The following is a 22438-nucleotide window of genomic DNA, read 5'->3' as shown; positions in this document are numbered from 1 at the left end:
AGTGCTGCACCTGACTTGCCATCTGTTGTGGCACCAATAGTATAGCCGCCTGAGATTGGGAACAAGTGGGAGCCGCTGTATGTAATATTTAGGAAGCAGCATCCTCCAATTTTTCAGGGAGGACCAGATCCACTTAAGGTTGAACAGTGGATGAGTTTGATCACCTCCATCTTGGACTTCATATGGGTGGAAGGAAATGATAGGGTGGCCTGTGCTACTTACATGCTTCATGCCCGCATTTGGTGGGAGGTGGCATCCCAGACTCAAGATGTTTCTACCATAAGTTGGGATGAGTTTAGAGATTTGTTAAACCAGAAATACTACAGTATTGCCGTCAGGGCGGCAAAGGTCAGTGAGTTCATCGGCCTGGTATAGGGCAGCATGACAGTTAAGTATACCCTGAAGTTTGACAGATTAGCGAGGTTGGCACCCAATCTAGTGCCTACAGATGCAGCCAGGCAAGACAGGTTTGTTTGGGGGCTAAATGCCATGGTAGCTCGGGATGTACGAATCACATCAGTACCTGGGGAGACTACTTATGCCCAGGTGGTTCAGAAGGCCCTCATTACTGAAAAGGCAGAGAAAAAGATATTGAGGGAGAGCATTGCAAGACGGGATGTTCGCAAGGCAGCGCCTCCACTTACAGGATCTGGTAGGGACTGAGGCCCCAGTGATCAAAAGAGGAAGACCCCTGACACCTTGAACACTGCTTGTCATGATAAGAGGGGGCCAGGGTGTCCAGGGTGGCCGCCAGGGTGGCGGTGAGACATGGAGAAGCTACCCTGAATGTACTAGATGCAGGAAGCGCCATCTGGGCAAAAGGTTGTTACTTGTGCGAGGTGATTGGGCATCCCAAGATAGATTGTTCGACTTTGAAGAAATAAGAACCAGGGAAGGCGGACAGCTTGAATCTAGCTCGAGTGTTTGCCTTGACTCAAGCAGAGCCCGAGGCTAGCCCCTTGGTGGTGGCAGGTCAGCTTTCTAGCACTGACTCTTCATATACCGTATTGATTGATTCTAGTGCTGCACATTCATTTGTTTATAGCAAAGTGATTGATAGATTGTGCAGGCCTAGTGAGTATTATACTGTGGGGTTTGGGACTATACTGCCTACGGGGGAACTAGTAGTTTCTAGGAGATGGGTTAGAGTACTACTAATGCTGGTGGACCGTAGGGAACTATCAGTAGACTTGATTGAGTTAGGTATGGATGACTTCGACATGATTTTGGGGATGGATTGGTTAGGCAGATATGGAGCAACTATAGACTGTAGGAAAAAGATGGTGACTTTTGAGCCTAAGGGTGAGGACCCCTTCATTTTTGTTGGTAATGTGCATGGACCTCGTATTCCCATGGTATCAGTGTTGAGGGCCAGAGACCTATTATGAAGAGGTTGTATAGGTTTTCTAGCCAGTGTGGTGGATACCACTAGGGTCATGCCAATGGGGCTAGGGGAGACTATATTGGTATGTGAGTTCTTGGATGCGTCCCCTGAGGACTTACCGAGACTGCCGCTGCACCGGGAGATCGAGTTCGTCATTGAGTTATAGCCGGGTACTAAACAAGTGTCGAGGGCACCATAGAGAATGGCTCCGGCAGAGCTGAAAGAGTTGAAGATACAGTTACAGGAGCTACTAGACTTGGGATTTATTAGACCTAGCTTGTCACCATGGGGTGGTCCAGTCTTGTTTGTGAAGAAGAAAGATGGGACCCTGAGGATGTGCATAGACTACAGGGAATTGAACAAGTTGACTATCAAGAACTAGTACCCACTACCGAGGATAGACGACCTGTTCGATTAGTTGCAGGGTAAGACAATATTATTGAAGATTGGTCTTCGATCTAGTTATCACTAGATGAGGATCAAGGACGAGGATATTCTAAAGACGGCCTTCCGCACGAGGTACGAGCATTATGATTTCCTTGTCATGTCATTTGGATTGACCAATGCTCCAACAACATTTATAGATTTGATGAACAAGGTGTTCAAGGATTACTTAGATCAGTTTGTGATTGTCTTCATCAACGACATCCTAATTTACTCTCGTTCAGAGATAGAGCAAGAGCAACATCTCTGATTGGTATTGCAGAGGTTGAAGGAGAATCGGTTGTATGCTAAATTTAAGAAGTTTGAGTTCTGGCTACCAGAGGTAACATTACTTGGATTTATTATCAGTGGAGATGGGATTAAGGTGGATCCGTCCAAGGTAGAAGCAGTTAGGGATTGGCCGAGGCCAAGGAACGCCTCAGAGGTTAGGAGTTTCCTTGGGATAGCGGTATATTACAGATGTTTTGTGGAAGAGTTTTCGAAGATTGCCACACCATTGAATGAGTTGATGCGGAAGAATTGGAGGGTCACATGGTCAGACAAATGTGAGTGTAGTTTCCAGGAACTAAAGCGACAATTAATTATTGCTTTGGTGCTGAGTCTTCCTTCAGATGGGGAGAAGTTTGTGGTGTATTGCGACGCATCGAGACTGAGGTTAGGATGTGTGTTGATGCAATGTGGGAAGGTTATTGCCTACGCATCGCGACAACTAAATGAATATAAGCAACGATACCATACCCATGATTTGGAGCTAGCAATGGTGGTATTCACACTGAAAGTGTGGCGACATTATTTGTATGGAGAGAAGTGTGAGATATACACCGATCATAAGAGTTTGAAGTACTTCTTCACCCAGAAGGACCTAAATATGAGACATAGGCGTTGGCTATAATTGGTTAAGGATTATGACTATGACATCCTTTATCACCTAGGAAAATCCAATGTAGTGGTAGATGCTTTCAACCGGAGGGGCCTAAGACAATTGTTTAGCTCGAAGTAGATATCGAAGGAATTGGCAGAACAGATTACCAGAGCGAGGATAGAATTGGTAGTGGGCCAGTTGACCAATATTACTTTACAGTCTACCCTCTTGGAGAGGATAAAAGAGGGCCAGATGGGTGATACACGGTTGTAGGAGATTAGAGGGGATATCCTAGCTGGAGTAGCGAAGGGTTATTCCATTTCAGAGATGGGTTTGTTGAGATATTACGATCAGATTTATGTTCTGAGGGATACGAGTATCAGACGAGAGATTCTTGATGAATCTCATACTACACCACACTCATTGCATCCGGGGCACCACAAAGATGTATCAGAATCTATGGTCGTTGTATTGGTGGCCTGGGATGAAGAAGGACGTGATCGATTACATAGCAAAGTGTTTAATCTGTCAGCTAGTGAAGGCTGAACACCAGCGGCTAGCAGGGTTGTTACAGCCTTTAGGTATTCTCGAGTGGAAGGGGGAAGATATTACCATTGATTTTGTAGGTGGCTTGCTCAGGACGACGGGGTAGCATGACTCAGTATGGGTGATAGTAGATAGATGTACCAAATTATCTCACTTTCTTCCAATGAGTACAACCTATACTGTGAACCAGTATGCAGGGCTGTATGTGAGGGAGATTGTACGTATCCATGGGGTCCCAAAGTCTATAGTATCGGATCGGGATCCCGTATTTACATCCATGTTTTGGGGTGGTTTGCAGAAGGCTATGCAGACTCAGTTGAAGTTCAGTACAACCTTTAATCCTCAGACATACGGGCAGTCTGAGAGGAAAATTCAGACATTGAAGGACATGCTTAGAGCATGTGTGCTAGATTTCAAGGGGTCTTGGAGTAAGTACCTCCTGTTGATTGAGTTCTCGTACAACAATAGTTATCAGTCAACGATTAGAGTAGCTCCATACGAGATGCTGTATGGAAGGAAGTGTAGATCACCCATTCATTGGGATGAGATGGGGAAAAAGAAGTATTTAGGATCCGAGATGGTTCAAAAGAGTAATGAAGCTATTGAGAAAATACAAGCTCGCAGAGCAGACAGAAAAGCTACACTGACCCTAATCATAGGGACGTGGAGTTCCAAGTAGGGGACCACGTATTTCTGCGAGTTTCGCCATTGTGAGGGGTAAGGAGATTTAAGAAAAAAGGCAAGTTGAACCCTAGATTTGTAGGACCTTTCGAGATCCTAGAGAGGATTGGGCAGGTAGCCTACAGATTGGCTCTGCCCCTGTTGTTATCAGGAGTTCATGTTGTGTTTGATATCTCAATGCTTCGGAAGTACGTGTCAGATAGGACCCATGTATTGGAATATGAGGATCTGGGACTACAGACAGACTTGTCATATGAGGAGCGACCAGTTTAGATGCTAGACAGAAACGACAAGGTTCTAAGGAACAAAACGATTCCTCTGGTCAAAGTCTTATGGAGGAATAGCAAGGTCGAGGAAGTGACCTGGGAGCTAGAGTCGGCTATGCAGGATCAATATCTCGAGATATTAAGGTAAATTTCGAGGACGAAATTTTCAATAGGAGGGGATAGTTGTAACGTCCAAAAAATGCTAATAAGACTTAATGCCTTGATTAGTGTGCCTGAAGGGCCTAATTGGATGTATGTGTGAAATTAATTGATTAAATGTAATGACCCTACTATTTCTAAGACCTTGGACCATTAAAAACTACTATGACATAGCTATTAATTTGAATACATACATAAGAAATAACATAACTTTATTTAAAACCCAAAATATTGTACCAAATACAAAATAAGGTACAAAAATATAAAATGTGATATGGGATCCCATTGTTTATAAAACATAAAACATAAAATTAAAATTAATTTTTTAAATACTAAATGCGGAAATACATAAGAACATGATCAAAAGACTTAAAACAACGTCATCCTCGATCTTCCAGCAGTCCATTCATCCTCAACACACATGCCAAGCTGCCACAAATCCTCCCCGCCTTCCATGTTCATTTTCCTGCATCATTATAAAAAGAAAGGAATGAGCCTAATGCCCAGCAAGGAAAATCTACTAACAACATATATCATAAATCATAAACATAAGACTATATCATATACATATACTAAAAAAACGTATATCATATAGGACTACAATATTAATGGCCATTAACTCATTAACATGGTATGCGATAAAACCATCTAGGTCCTCTGTCTACTAATCGAGGTAGGTTAGACCACAACTATAGTATATGATAACCCATCTAGGTCCTCTGTCTACTAATCAAGATAGGGTAAATCATAACTCTAAACCATGAAAATGATAAAAAATCTTGGGGCTTGCTATCTAAGCAAGTCATATGCCCAAGCGACTACAAAACATATTTATACATATACATATCATAGCATAAAACATATCATAACATAAACATATAAACACATATAATCTAACCTATTTTCTTTACCAAAAACCGGGATATGGAGACAAGAACGGGAATTGGAAAACTCCTAAAATCAACAGTTAAAATTGTGAGTTTCTAAAGAAAGGAGATGAAAAAGAGAACTAAACCATCAAAGAAGAAACTTACCAAAAACCTTAAGTTTCAAGAAACTTAAACACCTACCCAAGAATCATAAACAAGAGTTAGGATCTAAAAGAAAATAAAAGAAACTAAAGAACTATAAAGAACTGAACTTAAGGATAGGAATACCTTGGATGAACTATGACTTGCTCTACGCCTCGATACCGAAATAACACTATATCTTACTTTCCAAGTGTTTAGAAAAGCTTAGATTGGAAAAGCTTTTATCCCAAAACCCAAGTGTTTCTCTCTATAGTATGTTATATTATTTTATAATATAATGTAATATTATATTATATTGTAATATAATGTTGTAGATTAAATAAATGTGACAAAGAGTGTCACATATTGTAACATATAATAGAGCGTTACAATATTTAGATATATGAGACATATCCAAATAATGTAACATATTTGGTGTTACAAATTTGTAACTTCCAAATATTACCCTTTTTTGTGTAAATCTGGTGTTACAGAATATTGAGATGAATTTCATAAAGCCATTTGAGAAATGACTGTTAAAGATATGATTTTAACCCCAATAATATGTTTTGGGGGTTACAAAATCATTTGGAAGGGTTTGGAAAAACATCACAAAATTTTGTGCTGAAAATGGTCAGTGGCCGCGACCAGTGGGACAGAGAGTAGTGGTCGCGGCCACAGGCCAAAAACTAACCATTTTTTTTCTTCAGTTTTTTCAATCTTTGTTGAACGGCTCAAAAAACCCAAATAACTCCCAAATCTCATTTTTAATCCCATATTAATCCAATTAAACATTGGTAACAGCCATGGGGGTTGGTGGAATTTAAAATTTAAAAGGGTGTCTCTAAACTCTATAAATAGGAGCCTATAGCTCACTTGAAAGACACAACATTTCTATCCATTAGAGCACTTGGCTAGAAACACCTTGAGGCTTGATAATTCTAGAAAGCATTTCCTATAATCTGTGAGAGATCCCTTAGTGCTTGAGTTAGGGGGAAATAAGCTTTTGGACAAAGGTTTCAAACCCTGTTCAAGTTGGTGATCCCCAACACTCTTCACTTTGGTAGTGTGAGTGAGAGTTGTTTCTATTTAGTTTGTTTGTTCTTTCTTTCTATTCTATTTCTCTTCATCTTCATCTTCATCTTAATATTCTTTTCTTTTGTTTATTGGTATTTCCTATTTTGAGTTGTAATCTTCTTTTCTTTATTTCAAACACTTTTACTATTCTATTCTTCTTGTTCTTTAGTTTATTTGTATTTTCAGTTATAGAGTTGTAACACCTTATTTAATCAATCCTTGTCTATTGTAATATTTTGCATAGAGTTGTAATATTCTTACCTATTTCCATTGAGGCAATCTATTTTTTTTCCTAATATAGTAAACTTAGCAGCTTGGAGGCTCTGAACAATGCTTGAATGAATGAAGGAAATGGCTAAGTACTAGGTCCTATTTATAGAGTTCAAGGAGTGAAACTAACAAGAGTTAGGATCTAAAAGAAAATAAAAGAAACTAAAGAACTATAGAGAACTGAACTTAAGGATAGGAATACCTTAGATGAACTATGAAATGGACTTCTTCTTCAACTCCAGTGTAGTAGGTCATTTTGGCCATGAAGTCCACCAGTACTTGCATGTTGATTGATACCATTGGAATATGGGTGATGTCAAATTGGCCAAACTCCATGGTCCATTTTAAAAATCTTTATGAAGTTACAGGCTTATGGAGGACATCTCATAGGAGTAATTGGTGAGTATTTTGATGCAGTGGGCATGGAAGAAGGGTCTCAATTTTTGAGAGGCTATTATGAGTGCAATAGCCAACTTCTCCATTTCACGGTAGTGGGTCTCAACATCTTCTAGGAGCTTGCTAACATGGTAAACTAGTTATTGGTGTTCTTTTTCCCTTTTCACTAGTGCCACATTGTTGTACCCTAAAAATGCGAGCTAAATTACTCAGCACGGGGTACAATGGGCAGACAAGCGTATGAAGAAAGTGTACATAGAGTATCTTGCCAATTTTGGAGAGAGCAGCTCGAGACAACTTGACAACCTATGACAACCTGATAGTCTTCATATCGCTTCTTGCGCCAACCACTTAGTTCGAGATACGCATCGCCCAGATCGCCTTCATGAAACTCTGAGCATGACCCATGCCAGTTTAGGTTAGTCCTACAAGACCCAACTCAAAGAATGTGTTCAGCTCGTAAAATCTTTGTTATGATGCACAGTGAAGGATCCTAAAAGACTCGGAGATTCTTTATACGCCTCATAAATGCCCATATTTTATTATGCATTTATTACTCGATATAACAGATATAAACTTGATAGGTAATCATGTATTTACGTAAATGGGAAGTTACCCAAATTTGTAAGTTACCATATTAATGTACGGTTACCCAAAACTTTCCATGAGAATCTCTTATAAATACAAGCAAAATGGACAGAAAAAAGGATCGACTTTCTGTATGCAAAAACTCTGCTGAAATTATCATAAAAAATTTCACCAAGAGTCCTAAACAGATCAATAAGAGTGACTCGTGGACTAGGTGGATTTTGACACTAAACCACGTAAAATCATGTGAGCATTTGTATTCTTGCTATTTGTTATTTCTCATACATTCAATTTTTACCAAAATCCTAATCTCTCTATTGTCGGATTTCTTAATCCTTTGTTTCTAAAAAATCGCGTCAACACACACTTATGGGTAATTCGAACAAGGGTATAACTTTCCCCTTTTTTCTAGCTTGGCTTATAAGGGTGATTATTCAAAGTGTGCCTTCAAGTTGGTGAAGGCTCCTTTGCATTCTTCGTTCCAAGCAAACCTTTTATTCCTTTTTGAGATGTTAAAGAAAAGAAGGAACTTATCTCTGGACCTTAAGATGATCTGATTCAGGGCCTCTACCCTTTTCTTTATGTGTGAAGCACGTTAGTGTACCTCGCACTGAGAGACTGCCCTTTGTCTTCTGGGCATATACTTGACAACAAGCTTTCAAACATGGTGCACCAAGTATGGCGAAGTGATGGACTTTCTTCTCTTAGAGAGTAAACTTTGTACATGTTGAACTTTGTAGTCTTATCTGCCGAACAACTATGCATATTTGTGCAAGGCTTACGCATGGTGGTGTGGTGAGACATGGTATAAGTATAAAAAGCTTTTTGATGTGGACTCCCTTATCATGCTCTCCTTATGTAGTTTCTCGATGTTCATCTTGTCTAATTGTCTCGCGAGGTGTGCTCTCGAGGTATGGCCTCGCACAAAAACCCTTTGGGGTGAGGTCTTGCAGTATGACCTTTAGGGGTTTATCAAGGTAACGCCGAGGTAGAATGACTTCTAGAAATGTGGCCTCACATGTTCTCATGTAGAGCCTTCGCATAAGTCCTTTGCATAGAGGTGTCGCGTAGTGTACTTCTTGAAGGGGGTACCTCTCGTGACATAGGTCTCGAAGCGTGTGAATCTTGTGACATGATCACCCATTGAGACCAATCAGAATATGTTCTTGCATAGAGGCCTCGCATAGAAGACTTGAGAAGCCTTGCGAGACGCGACCTTGTATTAGGGTTCTGTAAAAAATTGTCCTGCATAGAAGGATGCTTTTTCTAAGGTGCGATTTTCATGAAAGGGATAACCCTTGCATGAGAAGTGTAGTTATTCTTCGTAAGATAGTCTTTTTTTTTTTTTTTTGCATCAACACTTGCTTTCCCCCTATTCTAGAAGGAGACTTTTAAGTGTTCTTGTAGACTTATTGTGCTGCTACCCCTACTATGCATTGGTAGTATTACTGTGTGCCTTCTTGTGAACCAAGTATAAGGGAAGTGTAAAACCCTTTCCCTTTCCCTTTCCCTCTTTGGTATGAGATTTTGAGAAGCCCACTTCTTTCTTTATCATGGGACTTTGAGAATGCCGCTTTTTTTCTTCAGTATGGGGCTTTGAGAAGTCATGTTATCTTTGGTATTAGACTTTTAGAAGCCCACTTATTTCTTTATCATGGGACTTTGAGAAGCCTTTTTTTTTTGTATGAGGAATTTCTGCAAGTCCTCTTTCTCATAGTGGCAATAGTCTCCTAGGTGCACTTGACTATTCTTATCAGGACATGTTAACTCTTTGGGTCTTTGCCATCCTTTTTTATTTTTTGCACTCGTTTTGATTTTCATTCGAGAAGTGCCCTTCTCGTTGTTAGGCATAATACTATTTTTCCAAGCGTCCTCTTTAAGACCATTTTTGGCTAGTCGACTCAAGTTGATCTAGACTTATGTTAAGGACCCTTGTGGGGTTCCTCTTTTCTCTTTTTATTTCATGATCCAAGGGCTATGAGGCATATCTCACGAAGCCAAGGGTCATGAGGCTAGGGCGTTATGTGGGGTGATCATCCTTTGGGGTGACTGCCCTTGTAGGGATGTGCCCCTTTTTGAAACTCTTTTTTTCACCCTTATGACATCTATGAGGGTAGCTAATCCTTATAGACGCCATGGGTTCTTTTTTTCTTTTTTCACCCTTATGACGTCTATGAGGGTAGCTAATCCTCATAGACACCATGCGCTTCTTTTTTTTCTTTACTGGTGTTATGCCCCCAAGTGGTCGGTGAGATTCATCTCGTCAGACACTTTGATTACTCTACTCTCATGTGTATATTGGAAATTTTGATTGACAGTGATTGCTATGAGTGAACTAAATGCTTTAAATATATGAAACATGATCGATAAGATTGATGATGAGTAAAGTGCGTTGACATGTATAGAGACAATGCACAAATTTTGTCATGAGGTCTACTAAGGTGACCTCTTTGACTTAACACATTCTAGGCCAGATGGGGATGTATTATTACTACATTAGGAGGCTAACTGGGTAACATCTTTGATTCATTATATCAAACATAAAATCTTACTAGACATGTCCTTCCAGGTTCGCATGTTGGTGGGAATTGTTTGGATAACATCGTAGAACTCTTCCCTTTCACAACCGTTGACATCACTATTTAGATTGGTTAAATATAATGGTTAAGATGTTTACACGTTGAGGTTTAAAACACTTAACAATTTTCACTTAAAGAGAAGTGAAAACAAGATATTGTGTAGAAGACATCTAAAAGTGACTTTTATGGGTCTAAAGTTATACAATGAGGTATCCAAACATTCCCAAAACATTTTGTAGCATTTGGAGCAATTTTAGGACCATTGGAGGGGTCCAAAGTCAGAGGGGGTGGCGATGCATCGCCCCCTAAGAGGCGTAGCATTGCCAAAATGCAAAGGGCTTCAAAAGTCCCAGCAGGCGATACATCGCCTAGGCAATTTTTTTAGAGATGTACAGTTATGTAAAATGCTCCAAATGATGTGTTTTAAATGCTCTAATCCTATTGTTTAGACTAACGATGATGCCTACACTATAGATATGGGTTATTAGAGTTGTAAAGCCATGATCACACTTTCCAACTCTCTAACCTCCCTCTCTCTCTTTGGCTCTTAAAGATCAAAGTTTTCTCTAAGAAACTCATCAAGCTTTGCTTGATTTGCATGAGTTTCAAAAGTAGTTAAATCCCAAATCTCATTCTGCTTAGTTGAAGCTTAATGCAATAAGGGAAGGCTTGGAATAGAGATTTTGGACAACAATATTCTTTATATGTATAAGCCTTGGAAGTTCCCCAAGTTTGAAGATTCAAGTTGCTCTAAATTAAAAGTTGTATTTATCTAACCCTAACTTTGTTTTCTGTTACTCTATTGTGTTTTTATTGTTAGTATTGATGTTTAAATGTTTCTAAGTGTAGAGTCCTAGAATTTTACTTAGCTAGCTAGATAGTAGTAGTAGTAGTAGTAGTAATATCTAGTAGTAGTTATAGTATGTTTATTACTGTGGATTTTGGTTCAAGCTGGGACTTAGTTGAACACTCGTAGCAACACTTACAGATTTTATAAGTTTAACCTATAGTTTAAGAATATTAATTATAACATAAGGTTTAGATAGAACTAATAAGATAATGACACTTGTCGTGTGCATGTTATTAAGGAATTAAGCATTTTTGATGAATAGTTTTATAGGAGAAATATTTGAAAACCCCAGAATCTGCCAGCAGCTTTAAAAAACGTTATATGACTCAGTCAAAGTTGTTTACCCAATTCAAATTAGGCTGAAAAAGTGCAATTACGTGTATAATATTTCAGCGTATGCTGATATATCGCAGCTCTAGGGGCGATATATCGTCACACGGGGAATACGAAAAACACGTAATTTTGCACAAACGCATCATCGAGCCTCGGGATATAGGCCTAGGCGATATATCACCTACAATGGGCGATATATTAGCCCTAGGGCAAGTTTTTCAAATGGTTTTGAAACCGAGCTCAATTCAACACTCAACCTCTTAGCAAGCCTCTGAACCTTTTGACCAAGTCTTAAGCCTCTGCTGAACGAATATTCAAATGTTTTTCAAGTAACATTCATTATTTTTATTCAAGCTAAAAGAATATCTTTTCACTCCTTGAACTCTATAAATAGGACCTAGTACCCAACCATATCTTTCATTCTTCAAGCTGAGTTCAGAGCCTTCAAGCTGCTAGGTTTACTTTTGAGTGAAAAACACTTGGGTTGGGGTTATAAGCTTTATCATTTGAAGCTTTAAAAACACTTGGGAAGCAAGGTTAATAGTGTGTTTTTCGATATCGAGGTGTAGTTCGTTCTAGTGCATTCAAAGGTATTCCTATTCCTAGTTCATTTCTGTTTGTTTCATTAGTTTCTTATAGTTTTTCTTTACTCAAATCCTAACTCGTTGTTTCCCACTCTTGGTTAGGTATTTAAGTTCTTTGAACTTAAGATTTCTTGTCGGTAAGTTTCTTCTCGGTGGTTTAGTCCTCTTGTCATCATCTCTTTTCTTTAGAATACTCATATTCTTCTTGTTGGTTTTAGGAGCGTTCCAAATCCCGTCCTTGTTCTCATAAATCCCGGTATTGGTAAGGAAAATAGGATAGTTTCTATATGCTTATATGTTATGTTTATGTATAATATGTTATGATAAGTTTATGTTATAATATGTTATGTTATGTTTTTTTATGTTATCTAGGGCTCATAGTTGCTTAGATAGCAAGCCCTAGTGTTTATCATTTTCATGGTTTAGAGTTATGATTTACCCTACCTCAAATATTAGACAGGCGACCTAGATGGGTTATCATATACTACCATGTGATTTAATCTACCTCAAATATTAGACAGAGGACCTAGATGATTTATCACATGGCATGTTAATGAGTTAATGGCCATTAATATTGTAGCCCTATATGATATACGTTTTTACGTCATATGTTTATAGTATATGTTTATGATATAGTTTATGTGTATGTTTTATGTTTCTAGTAGATTTTCCTTGCTGGGCATTAGGCTCATTCCTTTATTTTTATGTATGCAGGAAAATAGCTATGGCGGCGGAAGGATTCTTGGCAGCTTGGGGTTGTGTATTGAGGAAGAATGGATCCGGTGGACTGTGTGAACGATTCGAGGACGATGTTGATTTCAGTCTTGTTAATTACGTTCTTTATGTATTTCCGCACTTGGTTTTGTAACAAATTTATTTAAGTCAAAGTTATGTTTTATTTTTCAAACAATGGGATCCCATACCCCGAATTTATGTATTTCAACATTTACTTTATAGTTTTTAATAAAGTTATGAATGTTTCGTATGTATGTTTTCTTAAGAATAGTGTCTATGTATAAGCAGTTTTAATGGTCCAAAGTCTAGAATTAGTTGGGTCATTACACTAAGTTCATCTTATCATTATTTAATCATTTAGTTTATTATATTCAAGATTTACATTCATATTATGAACATGTTTATTTGATTATCAAGATTTGTATTCATACTTTGAATAAGGTTCTTGCTTAGCATTTAGGTATTCAAATATTGAACTATTATCATTATTAATTATTGATTTGCAAAGTGTAAAGCCATATATTCCCAAAAATCACAAGCTTTCAAAGCTTGATGAATCTTTGTAACAGGATGTAAAAGCGTTCTCTAGTTTCATAGAGTGTTTGTGGGTGTTTATGGAAGGTGGCTTAAAGCAAGGCCTCGGTCTGCCTATCCTTAAGTGGTCATGACCATCTTCCACTCGGATGTACTTTATGGACATTTCATAGAAGTCGCCTAGGTCCTCTATCTCTCTTGAACATGTTTTCCCACATCTTGCTCTTCGAATGTATCCCTGCGGTGATGGCCATTTTTAGTTCATCCTTAAGCAACTTACCCACTTTAGTTGCCTCTGTGATGAAGTGTTGAATATAATTTTTCATACTTCCATTTTCACCCTATTTTTTATTGGCGAAGCACATGGTGGGTGCCATGTAGTCATGGAAGGCATGATGTTGTCAAAGGAATTCCTCTTAAAGTTGCCTCCATGAGGAAATTTTCCCTGGGCCTAGCTCTTTAAACCACTTGTAAGTGACTCCTCTTAGGGTGACTACAAAACATTGGCATCTAGCCTTGGAGGAGGCTCCTTTTAATTTCATCAAGTCATTGAAGGCGTCCAAGTGATATTTTGGGTTTGTTATACCTTTGTAAGGAGTCATGTATGGTTCTTTGAAGTGAAATGGCAGAGGTTCTGCTCATATCTCTCTTGAAAGTGAAGATTCCTCATCAAACTCATCGTCACCTAGCTATCCACCTGGCGTGGCTGCTATCTTGCTTCTAAGATCCTTCATTTTCACACCTAGCTCCTTCCTCCTCTTGTTTAATGAGTTCAAAAGGTTTTTGGTGGATGGATCTTGTGTTTTATTCCTCTCCATGGAATAAGTTGTGGGGACCTTTTCTCCATTTACTCCACCTTATCTTTGTTTGCAGACATCTCTTTCATCCAACGATGTCTTCTTGGAGCCCAAGGCGTCCACACCATGTTGTCGCTCCCATCTTCTTGATCGCATCATTGGCATGAAATCTTCACGGTGCTCCAAACGTGGGGGGATTTCTGTTTGAAAGTTGGATCCTCCTACCATCAACGAGGAAGGTTGATTCCTTCCTTCTTCGTTCCTCCCCTACACGCATGGTGAGAGGTACAAACAATAGAAGTTGAGGACAGTTAGTGAGGACCATAGAGGCAACCAAGAGAGCCCTACAGGTGTAGAACAAGGTCTTTGGGAATGTAGATCAATATGTTAAAGAAATCGAGAAAATGTTGGGGTGGTTACAGAATCAACATGCTAGCCACGAGAACTCATTGGAAGAGGTGACATTATGAAATGAACTTGAGGTGCTTTGGATCAGAAAAGAGAATACGTGGAGGCAGATTCCCAGGCAAATATGGTTGGCGAAAGGAGAATGCAACTGTTGGTAATTAGTTTATCATGTGCGTAGCGGAATGCATGGGGTACTGAGCCCAGAGATTTCAAATTATTTTATTTAGACATACTTTAAATAACTAAATCCATTAACATGTGTACATTAATAAATGATATAGAAAAAGATAAGGAATTTACCAGTTGTAGAACTATCAAGATTCTTCGCTATCTTGTTGTATCTCCTACAAACATCCAATCCAAAACAGCCTTCAAAATACTTACCAAGATCTTCTAAGATGTATCTCTACATCTCAAGAAGCGTGTGGGCACGTAGAGTTATGGTGGGAATTAGGGTTGTTCATGAAATCCAAAAATCGCAGTGCGAAACCTCAACCAATTCGGACCAAACGAATTAAGACCAGACCAAATGAATCCGGCATCGGCAGTCCAGTTATCTAGACCGTTTTCCTCTCTTGTGGTTCGATCACAGTCCTGATGTTACCCTTATTGTTCCAAAGCGAACCAAATTTATATACCTTATATTTACATTTATAAATAGTTAAAATGTATTAATTTGATAATTAATAAAATGAATATAAATTTTTGGTAGTATATTATGAAGTTAACTTTGAATGGTAGTATATGGACGATCTTTGTATCACTCACACTCAGTCTCTCAAACTCTCTTAGTCTCAGACTGCCCTACTCTGTCTGTCTATCAAGCCCCTGGTTATCTCTTCCTCCAGTCTCCACCCACACCAGCCACCCTTCACACAACCGTCGACATTGTACACCAAGTTTTGACTTTTGTTTTTTCTTTTCTGTGTGTGTATATATATATATATATCGGTACCTTCTATGTGTATACATCTCACCCTCTCACATTGCTCTCTTTTCCACCAGCCTCCCTCACTGTTAGTGTCGACTCCCAGTGCAATGCATACCATCATCGACCACTGCAAGATTGTGTTTTGTATTTTTTTCAACTCTTTTCTATATATGTACATATATATATATCCTTACCTTGTATATATATCTCACTCTCACGTTGCTTTCTGTCTCCACCAGCCTCCTCCACCATTGACGTCGACTTCCAGTACATAGGCAGGTACGTGTTTTGTTTTATTTATCTTTTCTCTGTGTGTGTATATATATCTTTGTCAGTTCATATATATATTATTCAAAGTTTTAATATTTTGTTTGTTTATATGTAATACGTATGTTGAATTTTATCACATCTATTCTATTTTTTTTTGTTTTATTGTCATTTCGTACATTGCTCTTTTTTAAAGAAAACTATTAACTAGGTAATAGTTATTCTTTTATTGCTTGTCATTTTCCTGATTCTTATTTATATTTATAAAAATAGGACTATTCACAATGGAATAATTTTTCTCAAGTTTTTCATGTTGATATATGAGTGTTCCCATGTCAGTTTGCTCATTTTTTTAAGCACTGAGACATTATGTAGTATAATTCTTTGAGCTATGGTGAGTCTTACTGTCATTCAAATAAAAATTATTGGCAAAAAATTCGAATAATTTTTATTATATATGTTAGAGTTATTATGGTAATAATATATATATATATATATATATGAGTGTTGGTCATTTTAGATATAAAATATAAATAAGATATAGATGTGTAGTATTAAATTTTGTGGACTAAATAATTATGGACTTTGTGTTATAATTTTTTAGAATATTTTTTATTGTTATTTATGTGTCATAGACTTGTTCCTTATTAGGTGAATATATGATTTATTTTGAAAAGTAAAAAAATAACTTAAGTAATAAATAGAACAATTACTTCAAAAAGGAAAAAAATGGAATAATTATAAAGTCCATACCGTGGTTCCGAACCAAACTATTATGTTCTTAGGTACATTCGTTTGGTTTAGTTTGAGCATTTTATTGGTCTGGTTTGGATTTGAATTTTTAAAAAATTGCTATACTGGTTTGGCTCGAAAAAAAATGACAATCCGGACAAAACCAATCCATAAACACTCCTAATGGAAGTTATAGTGATTCTCAAGATATTCTTAACACATGATCTTGGAATTTTCAGGTCTGAGATAATTTTCAGGGATAGAGAAAAATAATACGATATAATTTTTCTCTCTATGAAAAACTTTTTGGAATTCTCTAGAATAATAATTTTCTTTTTGGTTATCTTTCTATGAGATAGATTTTATTAAAGAATAATAAATTCAAAATTCAATTATAAACCAATTATTATATAAATAAAATTATCAAAGACCTGGTCTTGGACTGTTGTTACACGCTAGTCACAGTGCAAGCACTGTGATTGACGTGTAACACATGCTTATTCAGGGCATGTGTCTTAATCAATTTTATTGAATAATTATTTATTAAAAAATATCTAAACCTGAAAACTAATCTTATCAGATTAATTAATGAATAAATTTCAAACTAATTCAAACAAATTTTTAATTATCTTAATTATCTTTTCACATTATTCAAATAAATAAAGTTAATTAATTCAAAATTAATTATTCTAATTATTTAAATGGAATTTTTGAAAATTAAAATTATATTTAAATAATTAATTTCAAAATTTCAATTAATTAATATTGAAAATTAATATATTAATGAATTAATTTATCTCAATTACATATTTGACCTTCAAGAACAAATTTCTTTCAAATATGCCACTTCCCTTATTTTTTCCGGCTCAACTCTTACCTTGAATAGTGTTGATAGAGCCATCTTGGGGATCTACAAACCTATAATTTCAAGCGCCAATAAAATTAGATTATTAATTCAATCTGTTTAATATAATAATATTAATTTATTAATCTCAATATTATTCCTCTAAAAATATGAGACTGTACCCTTGCAATTATAGACATTTATTTAATGAGTACTTTTAAAATATAAAAAGTGTCTATCGATTTAATAATTACATAATATTAAATCATCTATTAATTGTTCATAATTAAAGTAGGGATATGATACCGTTTACCTCTTTAATTATTTCTTATTTCGTTAAGTACCATTAACTTTACTAGTGTAACTCTTTTTTATGAATTTGAGATCAATAACCTTTCAGTTCCAAAAGCTAACCCTTAAGAGAACCATTATTCAATTCCTCTCGAAAAGGTATAGATTCCATATATGTATATTATGTCCTTAGCCATTTACATCATTGAGTCCCCAAAATAAAAGTTTTCAGCTTAATCATTTTAACAAACCATAACGAGTGAATCGAATGACTCAAATGACATAAACAAGGGTTCATAATAACTACAAGATTAAGATCAATTTTTATATGATCATCTTATTGATATGTTTTAACTAATATTTATAAAACAAAACAGTATTCAGTTAAGTATTAATAACAGATCGGGTCCAGCTCATGTATAACCACAATATACAAAGTACCTCCACTAGAATATCCTACTACATCAGTAATTCAGATCTAAATTACATGTATTCATAATGCTAGTGAACCGTACTTAGAGTAATTAATCCAAAGATTCCATATAAGTTTGTTTTACTATGAACTATTTGAATTTGTTCCCTACAATCTTAATCCTATCGTACTAATACAAGATTGTAGTCACAATAACGAATTTGAGAATTTTTTGATATTCATATAATATTATTCAAATAATAACAGTAAACAATCAATATATGCAAAAATCCATCTTAATTATTTATTTCATAAAACATTGTCCAACCCATATGCTTTCAAGAGCACAATTCCTAGCAATCTCCCACTTGCCCTAAAGAAAATGAGGCATCTCTCTCAAATTCATATTTCTAACACGATCCTTAAAAGACTTAGTAGCTAAAGTCTTAGTAAAAGGATCTGCAAGGTTATGTTATGAAGTTATCTTCATAACTGCTACATCTCCTATGTGAACTATATCCCTGATCAAGTGCTACTTCCTCTCGGTTTGCTTTCCCCTCTTGTGACTCCTCGGTTCCTTTAAGTTAGCTATCGCCCCACTGTTATCACAGTATAGGAACAGTGGCTTATCCATGTCTGGAATAACTTCCAGATCAGTATAGAACTTTTTGAGCCACCAAACCTCCTTAGCTGCTTCACGAGTCGCTATGTATTCGACTTCAATGGTAGAATTTGAAATATTGGTTTGTTTAATACTATGGCAAACTACAGCTCCTCCACCAAGTGTGAACACTGTTCCAGAAGTCGATTTCCAATCAGTATAATATCATCAACGTAAAGAACTAAGAAGACCACAATGTCATCTTTGATTTTTTTTATAGACACAAGGTTCATCAACGTTTTGTTCAAAACGATATGTTTTAATTGTGTCATAAAATCTCAGATTCCAAGATCTTGAAGCTTGTTTAAGTCCATAAATGGACCTAAGAAGCATGCAAAATTTTTGCTCTTGTCCTTTGACTTCGAACCCTTCTAGTTGAGACATATAAACGGTTTCGTTAAGATATCTATTAAGAAATGTTGTCTTAGCGTCCATTTGCCATATCTCATAATCCATGCATGCAACTATGGACAAGAGAACAGAGGATTCCACGTGTCCCATGCTACTCGAGTTAGAGCATAAGCTAGTGATACTTTCGGCTACTGGACTCTCTAAATATAGCCTTTCGCTAAAAGCCTAGCTTTGAAAGTCTCCAATTTCCCATCCATTCATCTTTTCTTCTTGAATATCCTTTTGCAACTAATGGGTTTAACATTTTCTGGTAGATCTTTAAAAATCCAGATGGAATTGGAATACATATATTCCATTTCCAGATCTTGGCTTCTTGCCATTTTTCTTTGTCAGAATCTCTCATTGCATCTTTATATGTCAATGGATCGTCTTTGTTTGTATCAGACATAAGCAGTTGAACTTTGTGTTCATAGAAAATTGGTTGTCTGACAACCCTCCCACTACGACGAAGCTCTCTATTATTCTGACTAAAACTTGTGGCTTCTTCTTGTCGATGTTCATTGTGAACAGTTGGTGATCTATTTACTTAATCTGAGACCATTTCCTCCAGTACAACCTTATTGCGAGGCTTGTGGTTATTAATATAGTCGTATTCAATAAAAGTAGCATTTTTTGATACAAATGTTTTGTTTTCTTTTGGACTATAAAATATATCACCTATAGTCTCTTTGGAATACTCTACAAACATGCACAATTCAATGTGTGAGTCCAACTTTCTAGTCTTTCCTTTCAGCATGTAGGTTGGACACCCCCAAATAAAAAAATTGTGTAAACTACGTTTAGTACCATTACATAGTTATAATGGTGTCTCCTGAACGACAGTGGCAATGATGAATAGCTCATCATTGATCTAACCATATCTAATAATGTTCTGTTACTTCTTTTTTAAAACACCATTTTGCTGTGGTATTTCAGGTGTAGTGAGTTAGGATTGAATTCCATGCTCACGCAAGTGGTCCTCCAATTCATAATCCATGTACTCTCATCCTCAATCAGATCGAAGAACTTTTAGTGATTTACTTAATTGTTTTTCAGCTTCTGCTTGGAATTCTTTAAACTTTCCAAAGTTTTAGATTTCTTTTGCATTAAATATAGGTAACCATATCTTGAATAATCATCAATAAAAGTGATGAATTATTCAAACCCTCATCTTGCTGGTACGTTAAGTGGACCACATATGTAACGCTCTACTACCCAGGGACCGTTACACCGTGTATTTTAAATATTGCTAAACTCGATAAACGAGCCATTTGTCCATAATCGTGTATCTAAACGTGATTAACGGTTTAGGGTTAAATTTATTTGTCAAAGATACAAACGTTTCACAAAATGTTTACTGTATACATGGGATCCCAAAGTACATTTAAAAGGTTAATTACAATAAAAGAGTTACAACCTACCGACCTAAGCAGCAAAATAGGGTTTGACCTTAGTTCCTCTTTAAACCCTCGACAGTGGTGGTCGAGCAGTCGCATATGTACACATCGTCACCTAAGCTCTCCAACTCAAGGATGGTCTAGCTTTCTTTTCCCTTTACCTACACCACATAGAACCTGTGAGCCGAGGCTCAGCAAGAAAACTTAAACATGTTCATAAGCAGTTAATAACATGTTGCCAAATCATAATAAGCATGCCTAGCAGTAATAACCCTCTCATGCATGCAGGCAAGTACAAATAAATTATTATGGAATGGTTCTGGCTCAACACCCTAGGATATGGGACTAACGAGTCACCCTGGGGCCCTTTGCCCTGTCCTCTGTATAACCAGCTTTGGAGTTGATCTAGCGTACTCAGTGTTAAGTTGTCTCTGACCAATAGATCGGTTAAGCGTATGATGCGCTCCTGGTTAGGCTAGATCATATGGACCAGCGCTTAGCGCGCTATCGCCCTGCTTGACTAATAATTCAATGCCTTACGAACATCATTCAGTGTGTTAATGTCATCCTTGACTAATAAGTCAATGCTTTACGACCAACACTTGTCGTGCTAATGTCGTTCCTAACTAATAAATCAATACTTTACGACCAACACTCACCATACTAATGTCGTCATTGACTAATAAGTCAATGCTAGTATATGGGAGTAATAAGTCACCCCAAGGCCCATAGACCTATCCTCTGTATAAGCGTACCTGGCGCTGACCAGCACCCAGCGTGCTAAGGTCATTCTTGACTATTAAGTCAATGCTAGGATACGAGACTAATAAGTCACCCCAGATCCCTTAGTCCTATCCTCTGTATAAGCGTATAATGTGCTGACCAGCACTCAACGTGCTAAGTCCATTCTTGACCAATAAGTCAATTCTAGGATATGGGACTAATAAGTAACCCAAGGTCCCTTAGCCTTATCCTCTGTATAAGCGTACTTGATGCTTCTGGTTCACCTAACCAAAACGACCAGTGCTCATCGCTATTGCTGCCCTTGACTAATAAGCCATTGCCTTTCGACCAGCGCTCAGCGCTATTGCCAACCTTGACTAATAAGTCAATGTTTTACGACCAGCGCTCAGCGCTGTTGTCATCCTTGACTGATAAGTCAAACTTTTCTCAATTAGATAATGCAAACAAGCATATATCATATGTCAGTTATCCAGATACAAAGCATGCAACCTGTTTAATCAATAATCACAAGCATAATAATAATCATGCACATTTACAGAGACTCAAGATTTGAACAATTCTACATTCAACATTTAGGCCATGCCATAATCACATGTATCACATGCATCACATGCATCACATACTGGGTGCAGTTTTCTTACCTTTAGTCTAAGCATAGGTTACCAATAAATGACCCTCGAGCATGATCCTGATTCTGAACCCCTAGCGATAACCTATTCATAATCATAATATAGAATCCCATAAAAAAATGAGTAAATAAAGGCTTCCGGACCGAGTCCTAGCCTCCGAAACGTCGAATCCTACCAAACGAGGTAGTAAACTAGATCCTGAGCCCTTAGGTTTAAGTTCCCACGACTAAAATCACAACCTGGTGAAAAATGCTCAGGCGGACTGCGACCTGGCCCTGGGGGTCGCAGTGCACCCCCAGGCAGAACCCCTCCTGGTCCTGGGTTCACACAGGTCGCGGCGCCCAAGAACAAGGTCGCGACCTGACCTCGAACCCAGCCATTTTCTTCGTTTTTCCCATTTTAAAACCTTCCAAAATCTACCCAAACATATCCAAATCCCAAAAACAAAGTTCCCAAACACCCTAATGGCCCAAAACCATCAAAACCCAAGCTTCAAACAACTCAAAAACTCATGAAAACATAAAATCCAATCAAAGCTTAAAATCTCAAAAACTTAAAACTTAAAGCTTAGATTACCTCTGATTGAGTCATTTCCCAGATAAATCCTTCAGCTAAGACGCTTCTAATCTTCCCTAGA

The sequence above is a fragment of the Humulus lupulus genome, chromosome 2 (genome assembly GCF_963169125.1).
Source record: "Humulus lupulus chromosome 2, drHumLupu1.1, whole genome shotgun sequence".
Taxonomy (NCBI): Eukaryota; Viridiplantae; Streptophyta; class Magnoliopsida; order Rosales; family Cannabaceae; genus Humulus; species Humulus lupulus.
Note: the sequence above shows the minus strand (reverse complement) of the source record.